Source organism: Salmo salar, chromosome 11 (genome assembly GCF_965601325.2).
Source record: "Salmo salar chromosome 11, fSalSal1, whole genome shotgun sequence".
Lineage (NCBI taxonomy): Eukaryota > Metazoa > Chordata > Actinopteri > Salmoniformes > Salmonidae > Salmo > Salmo salar.
This window is the reverse complement of record NC_138301.1, coordinates 7632557-7639705: the sequence shown is the minus strand read 5'-3', so window position 1 is coordinate 7639705 and position 7149 is coordinate 7632557.

Below are 7149 nucleotides of genomic sequence, written 5' to 3'. Positions count from 1 at the left end.
GTTGGAAATTGCAAATTCAGCAATGAGTGGTTTGTAAGGAATCGGTGGCTAACTGCAAGCATTGCAAAGCAACCACTAACGTTAGCCTGCTATTCAATGGAGTGGCTGTGTTTTTTCCACCGAGTTCACACCATAAATCCAGAAAAAACCATACTTTGATGATAAAGTTTGATGACAAATTTTGCCCACAAAGTTCCGCCGCGCCTCCTTCACAAGGTGAGTCCAAAAATGTCTTGTATGCTGCTGTATAAATGATGTAATATGCAACGGAGATATGATTACTGTAGCTAAGAAAGTAATACTATGTGTATGTTGTGTAGTAAGCTGTTAGCAGCCCATCTGCCTCACCCTAATAATTTGGTCTATTTTCACAAACACGGTATTGTAAACACATCGTTCGTGGCCGGTGTGTGCTTGTTTGCAAACTTTTTTTGTACAGCTTTGACAGTGCTACTGATAGTAGTGGTGGCACTTGGCTTGCATGTGCAAATTCAGCACACACAACATTCTATAATAGAATTATGTTATTTAACGTGTCAAATTAAAAGCTTATTTAACGCGTCAAATAGTGTTATATGACGTGTATCTTTTTTGACATGCAAAGACCCAAACGGAGTTCCATGTGCCTCACCCTAATAATTTCGTCTATTTTCACCTTAATAATTTTGCCTACTTTTCTGACTTGGTGATGCACATGTAGCCTATAACCTGTTTTAGAGAAATGTAATCATCGAATATTGTAAGAGATTTCATTGTCTGTTTATATGCCCCCTTTATTTATCCTACAGTTCTGACTTGTTGTACAGGGAGTACACTGTAAGAACGGCCCATGTTCTACATTCTGTCACTGTACATTTCAAAAGTGTTGAACAAATAGTTATACTGACGACGTCTGTCGTCGCTCGCTCATTAATGTCTTAATCAAAATTACAGATTGCCTCTTACCTGCTTGTCATCCCCTTATGCCATAGTTTGTACATCTCAATTGTCAGTAGAAACCACATTTGTTTAAGCCATATCAGCTATGTTTTTTTTATATCAGCCATATCAGTCATATCAGCCATATCAGCTATATCAACTATGTTTTTTAAAAAGGCAGTAAATGAGGCTGAATGAACTGTTTCGCTGCCAGACAAGGCTCTGCTGAAAGCCAGGTGTAGCAGTGGTAAGGTGTTGGGACTCTGCTGTTGGGACAGCTTTATGTAGGCCCTAACAGTTTGTGGGCACCATTTGTCACCGTTATAGTGCAATTAATGTATTATTTAGTGTTGTGTTGTGTAGTGGATTTGCTGGCATGCAGCCCACATATATATTTTTTTCACCCCACCAAGATTTACATGCTAAAATCGCCACTGGATGTATATAAGAGGTCCCTTCTTCTCCTCCTTCTGTACATACTCAACTCTCCTGTATTTGTTTTAACATTGAGTCATAATAAACGATAGGGAATCCACACCGACATACTCCACACTCAGCAATACAAACCAGCAATTCCAATTACATTCATACACACAGTTATTATTACTGAGGACTTGTGTTTGCTTTTCATACTTACCTCATTACTACGCTAATTACAGAGAGCGAGAGATACTCCTTTTAAAACGGTAGTCTTGGAAACATACACTGAGTGTACAAAACATTAGGAACACCGTTTGCCCTCAGAACATATTATTATGGGGAATGGAACAAGGCCAGTTTGTTAAGGTAGTATCAGTGTGCAGGCCAGGTTCATCGTGGATGGATGGTGTTGGAGAAGAGCTCAACTCTTCCACTCAGGGCAGAATAGGGTTGCACTGTGAAGACGAACGCCACGAAGATGTGCAGTTAGACTAAGCATCCAACACGTAAGTGATAATGTTATCACCCCTTCCGCTCTTTATTACAGGAACGTGATCCGTGATTAATCAACATTGACATAGTTTAACAATAAAAACTCATTTAAACACTTCAAAGAATCAAAACTTTGTCACTTCAAAATGTTGAAATAAGCTAACTCATATGTAAAAAGTAGACATATTAGTCTAAACAGCAATAGATAATAATTGTTTTTATTACTCAAGCATAATTTCAGGTGAACAACAACAAAAAGCAGTGGCCAACCGTGCTGCTCTGATCCCTGATCTACTGGGTGAGCAGACTTCTATTCCTGCCCAGCAATAGCATGCTTGATTATCAACTCATTAGGTTTGATAAGTTGAATCAGGTATTTGTATTTATAATGGATCCCCATTAGCTGCTGCCAAGGAAGCAGCGACTCTTCCTGGGGTCCGGCAAAATTAATGCAGTTATACAATTTTAAAAACATTACAATACATTCATTACATAATTCACAACACACTAAGTGTGTGCCCTCAGGCCCATACTCCACTACCACATATCTACAACACAAAATCCATGTGTACCTGTGTGTATAGTGCGTATGTTATTGTGTGTGTATTCATGTGTCTGGGCCTATGTTTGTGTTGCTTCACAGTCCCCGCTGTTCCATAAGGTGTATTTTTATATGTTTTTTAAATCTGATTCTACTGCTTGCATCAGTTACCTGATGTGGAATAGAGTTCCATGTAATCATGGCTCTATGTAGTGCTGTGCACCTCCCATAGTCTGTTCTGGACTTGGGGACTCTGAAGAGACCTCTGGTGGCATGTCTTGTGGGGTATGCATGGGTGTCTGAGCTGTGTGCTAGTAGTTTAAACAGACACCTCGGTGCTTTCAACATGTCAATACCTCTCACAAATACAAGTAGTGATGGAGTCAATCTCTCCTCTACTTTAAGCCAGGAGAGATTGACATGCATATTATTATCGCTGGGAACCCTACACACACATCAGCAGGGTTGGTCTGCTCCAGTTGTAATAGGTTTATACATTGTGTGTGATGTTTAACTGTATTGTTGTATACAACATTGCTAACATACAGTACCAGTCAAAAGTTTGGACACGCCTACTCATTCAAGGGTTTTTCTTTATTTTTACTATTTTCTACATTGTAGAATAATAGAGAAGACATCAAAACTATGAAATAACACATATGGAATCATGTAGTAACCAAGAAAGTATTAAACAAATTAAAATATATGTTATATTTGAGATTCTTCAAAGTAGACACCCTTTGCCTTGATGACAGCTTTGTACACTCTTGGCATTCTCAAATCAAATCAAATTGTATTAGTCACATGCGCCGAATACAACAGGTGTCGACCTTACAGTGAAATGCTTACTTACGAGCCCGTTAACCAACAATGCAGTTAAGGAAAAATACGGATAAGAATAAAAAATTAAAGTAACAAGTAATGAAAGAGCAGCTGTAAAATAACAATAGTGAGACTTTATACAGGGGGGTACCGATACAGTCAATGTGCAAGGGCACCGGTTAGTTGAGGTAGTATGTACATGTAGGTAGAGTTATTAAAGTGACTATGTATAGATGACAACAGAGAGTACAGTGGTGTAAAGAGGGGGTGTGGGGGGGGGGGGGGTACTGCACATAGTTTGGGTAGCCATTTGACCAGATGTTCAGGAGTCTTAGAAGCCTCTTGGACCTAGACTTGGCGCTCCGATACCGCTTGCCGTGTGGTAGCAGAGAGAACAGTCTATGACTAGAGGGCTGGAGTCTCTGACAATTTTTAGGGCCTTTTTTGACACCACTTGGTATAGAGGTCCTGGATGGCAGGAAGCTTGGCCGTTTTCACTACCCTCTGTAGTGCCTTGTGGTCAGAGGCCGAGCAGTTGCCATACCAGGCAGTGATGCAACCCGTCAGGATGGTCTTGATGGTGCAGCTATAGAAACTTTTGAGGATCTGAGGACCCATGACAAATCTTTTCCCGCTCCTGAGGAGGAATAGGTTTTGTCGTGCCCTCTTCACGACTGTCTTGGTGTGCTTGGATCATGTTAGTTTGTTGGTGATTTGGACACCAAGGAACTTGAAGCTCTCAACCTGCTCCACTGCAGCCCCATCGATGAGAATGGGGGCGTGCTCGGTCCTGTTTTTCCTGTAGTCCACAATCATCTCCTTTGTCTTGATCGCGATGAGGGAGAGGTTGTTGTCCTGGCACCACACGGCCAGGTCTCTGACCTCCTCCCTATAGGCTGTCTCGTTGTTGTCGGTGATCAGGCCTACCACTGTTGTGTCATCGGCAAATTTAATGATGGCGTTGGAGTTGTGCCTGGCTGTGCAGTCATGAGTGAACAGGGAGTACAGCAGGGGACTGAGCACGCACCCCTGAGGTGCCCCTGTGTTGAGGATCAACGTGGCTGATGTGTTATTACCTACCCTCACCACCTGGGTGCGGCCCGTCAGGAAGTCCAGGATCCAGTTGCAGAGGGAGGTGTTTAGTCCCAGGATCCTTAGCTTATAGATGATCTTGGAGGGCACTATGGTGTTGAACGCTGAGCTGTAGTCAATGAATAGCATTCTCACGTAGGTGTTCCATTTGTCCAGGTGTGAAAGGGAAGTCTGGAGTGCAATAGAGATTGCATCATCTGTGGATCTGTTGGGGCGGTGTTCAAATTGGAGTGGGTCTAGGGTTTCTGGGATGTTGGTGTTGATGTGAGCCATGACCAGCCTTTCAAAGCACTTCATGGCTACAGATGTGAGTGTTACGGGTTGATAGTCATTTAGTCAGGTTACCTTAGTGTTCTTGGGCTCAGGGACTATGGTGGTCTGCTTAGTACATGTTGGTATTACAGACACAGAGAGGGAGAGGTTGAAAATATCAGTGAAGACATTTGCCAGTTGGTCAAATCAAATTACATTTTATTTGTCACATGCGCCGAATACAACAGGTGTAGACCTTACAGTGAAATGCTTACTTACAAGCCCTTAACCAACGATGCAGTTTAAATACAATTTCTAAAAAATAAAAATAAAGAAAAAAGTAAGAGATAAGAAAAAAAAATAATTAAAGCGCAGCAGTGAATAACATTAGTGGAGCTATATACAGCGGGTACTGGTACAGAGTCAATGTGCGGGGGCACTGGTGTCAAGCTAATTGAGATAATTATGTACATGCAGGTAGGGTTGTTAAAGTGGCTATACATAGATAATAACAGAGAGGTAGTAGCAGCGTGGGGGGTGCAAATAGTCTGGGTAGCCATTTGATTAACTCTTCAGGAGTCTTATGGCTTGGAGGTAGAAGCTGTTTAGAAGCCTCTTGGACCTAGACTTGGTGCTCCGGTACCGCTTGCCATTTGGTCGCAGAGAGAACAGTCTATGACTAGGGTGGCTGGAGTCTTTGGCGATTTTTATGGCCTTCTTCTGATACCGCCCGGTATAGAGGTCCTGGATGGTAGGAAGCTTGGCCCCGGTGATGTACTGGGCCGTACGCATTACCCTCTGTAGTGCCTTGTGGTTGGAGGCCGAGCAGTTGCCATACCAGGCAGTGATGCAACCCGTCAGGACGGATTACTATGATTACCAGTCAGCGCATGCTTTGAGTACACATCCTGGTAATCCTTCTGGCCCTGCGGCCTTGTGAATGTTGACCTGTGTAAAGGTCTTACTCACAATCGGCTGCGGAGAGTGTGATCACACAGTCTTCCGGAACAGCTGGTGCTCTCATGCATGTTTCAGTGTTATTTGCCTCGAAGCGAGCATAGAAGTAGTTTAGCTCATGTGGTAGGCTCGTGTCACTGGGAAGCTCTCGGGTGTGCTTCCCTTTGTAGTCTGTAATGGTTTGCAAGCCCTGCCACATCCGACGAGTGTCAGAGCTGGTGTAGTACGTTTCGACCTTAGTCCTGTATTGACGCGTTGCCTGTGTGATGGTCCATCTGATAGCATAACGGGATTTCTTATAAGCTTCCGGGTTCGAGTCCCGCTCCTTGAAAGTGTCAGCTCTAGCCTTTAGCTCAGTGTGGATGCTGCCTGTAATCCATGGCTTCTGGTTGGGGTATGTACGTACTGTCACTGTGGGGACGATGTCATCAATGCACTTATTGATGATGCCAATGACTGATGTTGTGTTCTCCTCAATGCCATTGTAGAAATCCTGGAACATATTCCAGTCTGTTCTAGAAAAACAGTCCTGTAGCTTAGTATCTGCTTCCTCTGACCACTTTTTTATTGATCTAGTCACTGGTGCTTCCTGCTTTTAATTGTTGCTTGTAGGCAGGAATCAGGTGGATAGAATTATGGTCAGATTTGCCAAATGGAGGGTGAGGGAGAGCTCTGTGTGTGGAGTATAGGTGGTCCAGAGTTCTTTTTCCTCTGGATGCACATTTACAATGGGGGGAAAAGTATTTGATCCCCTGCTGATTTTGTACGTTTGCCCACTTACAAAGAAATGATCATTCTATAATTTTAATAGTAGGTTTATTTGAACAGTGAGAGACAGAATAACAACAAAAACATCCAGAAAAACGCATGTCAAAAATGTTATAAAATGATTTGCATTTTAATGAGGGAAATAAGTATTTGACCCCTCTGCAAAACATGACTTAGTGCAAAACCCTTATTGGCAATCACAGAGGTCAGACGTTTCTTGTAGTTGGCCACCAGGTTTGCACACATCTCAGGAGGGATTTTGTCCCACTCCTCTTTGCAGATCTTCTCCAAGTCATTAAGGTTTCGAGGCTGACATTTGGCAACTCGAACCTTCAGCTCCCTACACAGATTTTCTACGGGTTTAAGGTCTGGAGACTGGTGAGGCCACTCCAGGACCTTAATGTGCTTCTTCTTGAGCCACTCCTTTGTTGCCTTGGCTGTGTGTTTTGGGTCATTGTCATGCTGGAATACCCATCCATGACCCATTTTCAATGCCCTGGCTGAGGGAAGGAGGTTCTCACCCAAGATTTGACAGTACATGGCCCTGTCCATCGTCCCTTTGATGCGGTGAAGTTGTCCTGTCCCCTTAGCAGAAAAACACCCCCAAAGCATAATGTTTCCACCTCCATGTTTGACGGTGGAGATAGTGTTCTTGGGGTCATAAGCAGCATTCCTCCTCCTCCAAACACGGCGAGTTGAGTTGATGTCAAAGAGCTCCATTTTGGTCTCATCTGACCACAACACTTTCACCAGTTGTCCTCTGAGTCATTCAGATGTTCATTGGCAGACTTCAGACAGGCCTGTATATGTATTCTTTAGCAGGGGGACCTTGTGGGCGCTGTAGGATTTCAGTTCTTCACAGCGTAGTGTGTTACCAATTGTTTTCT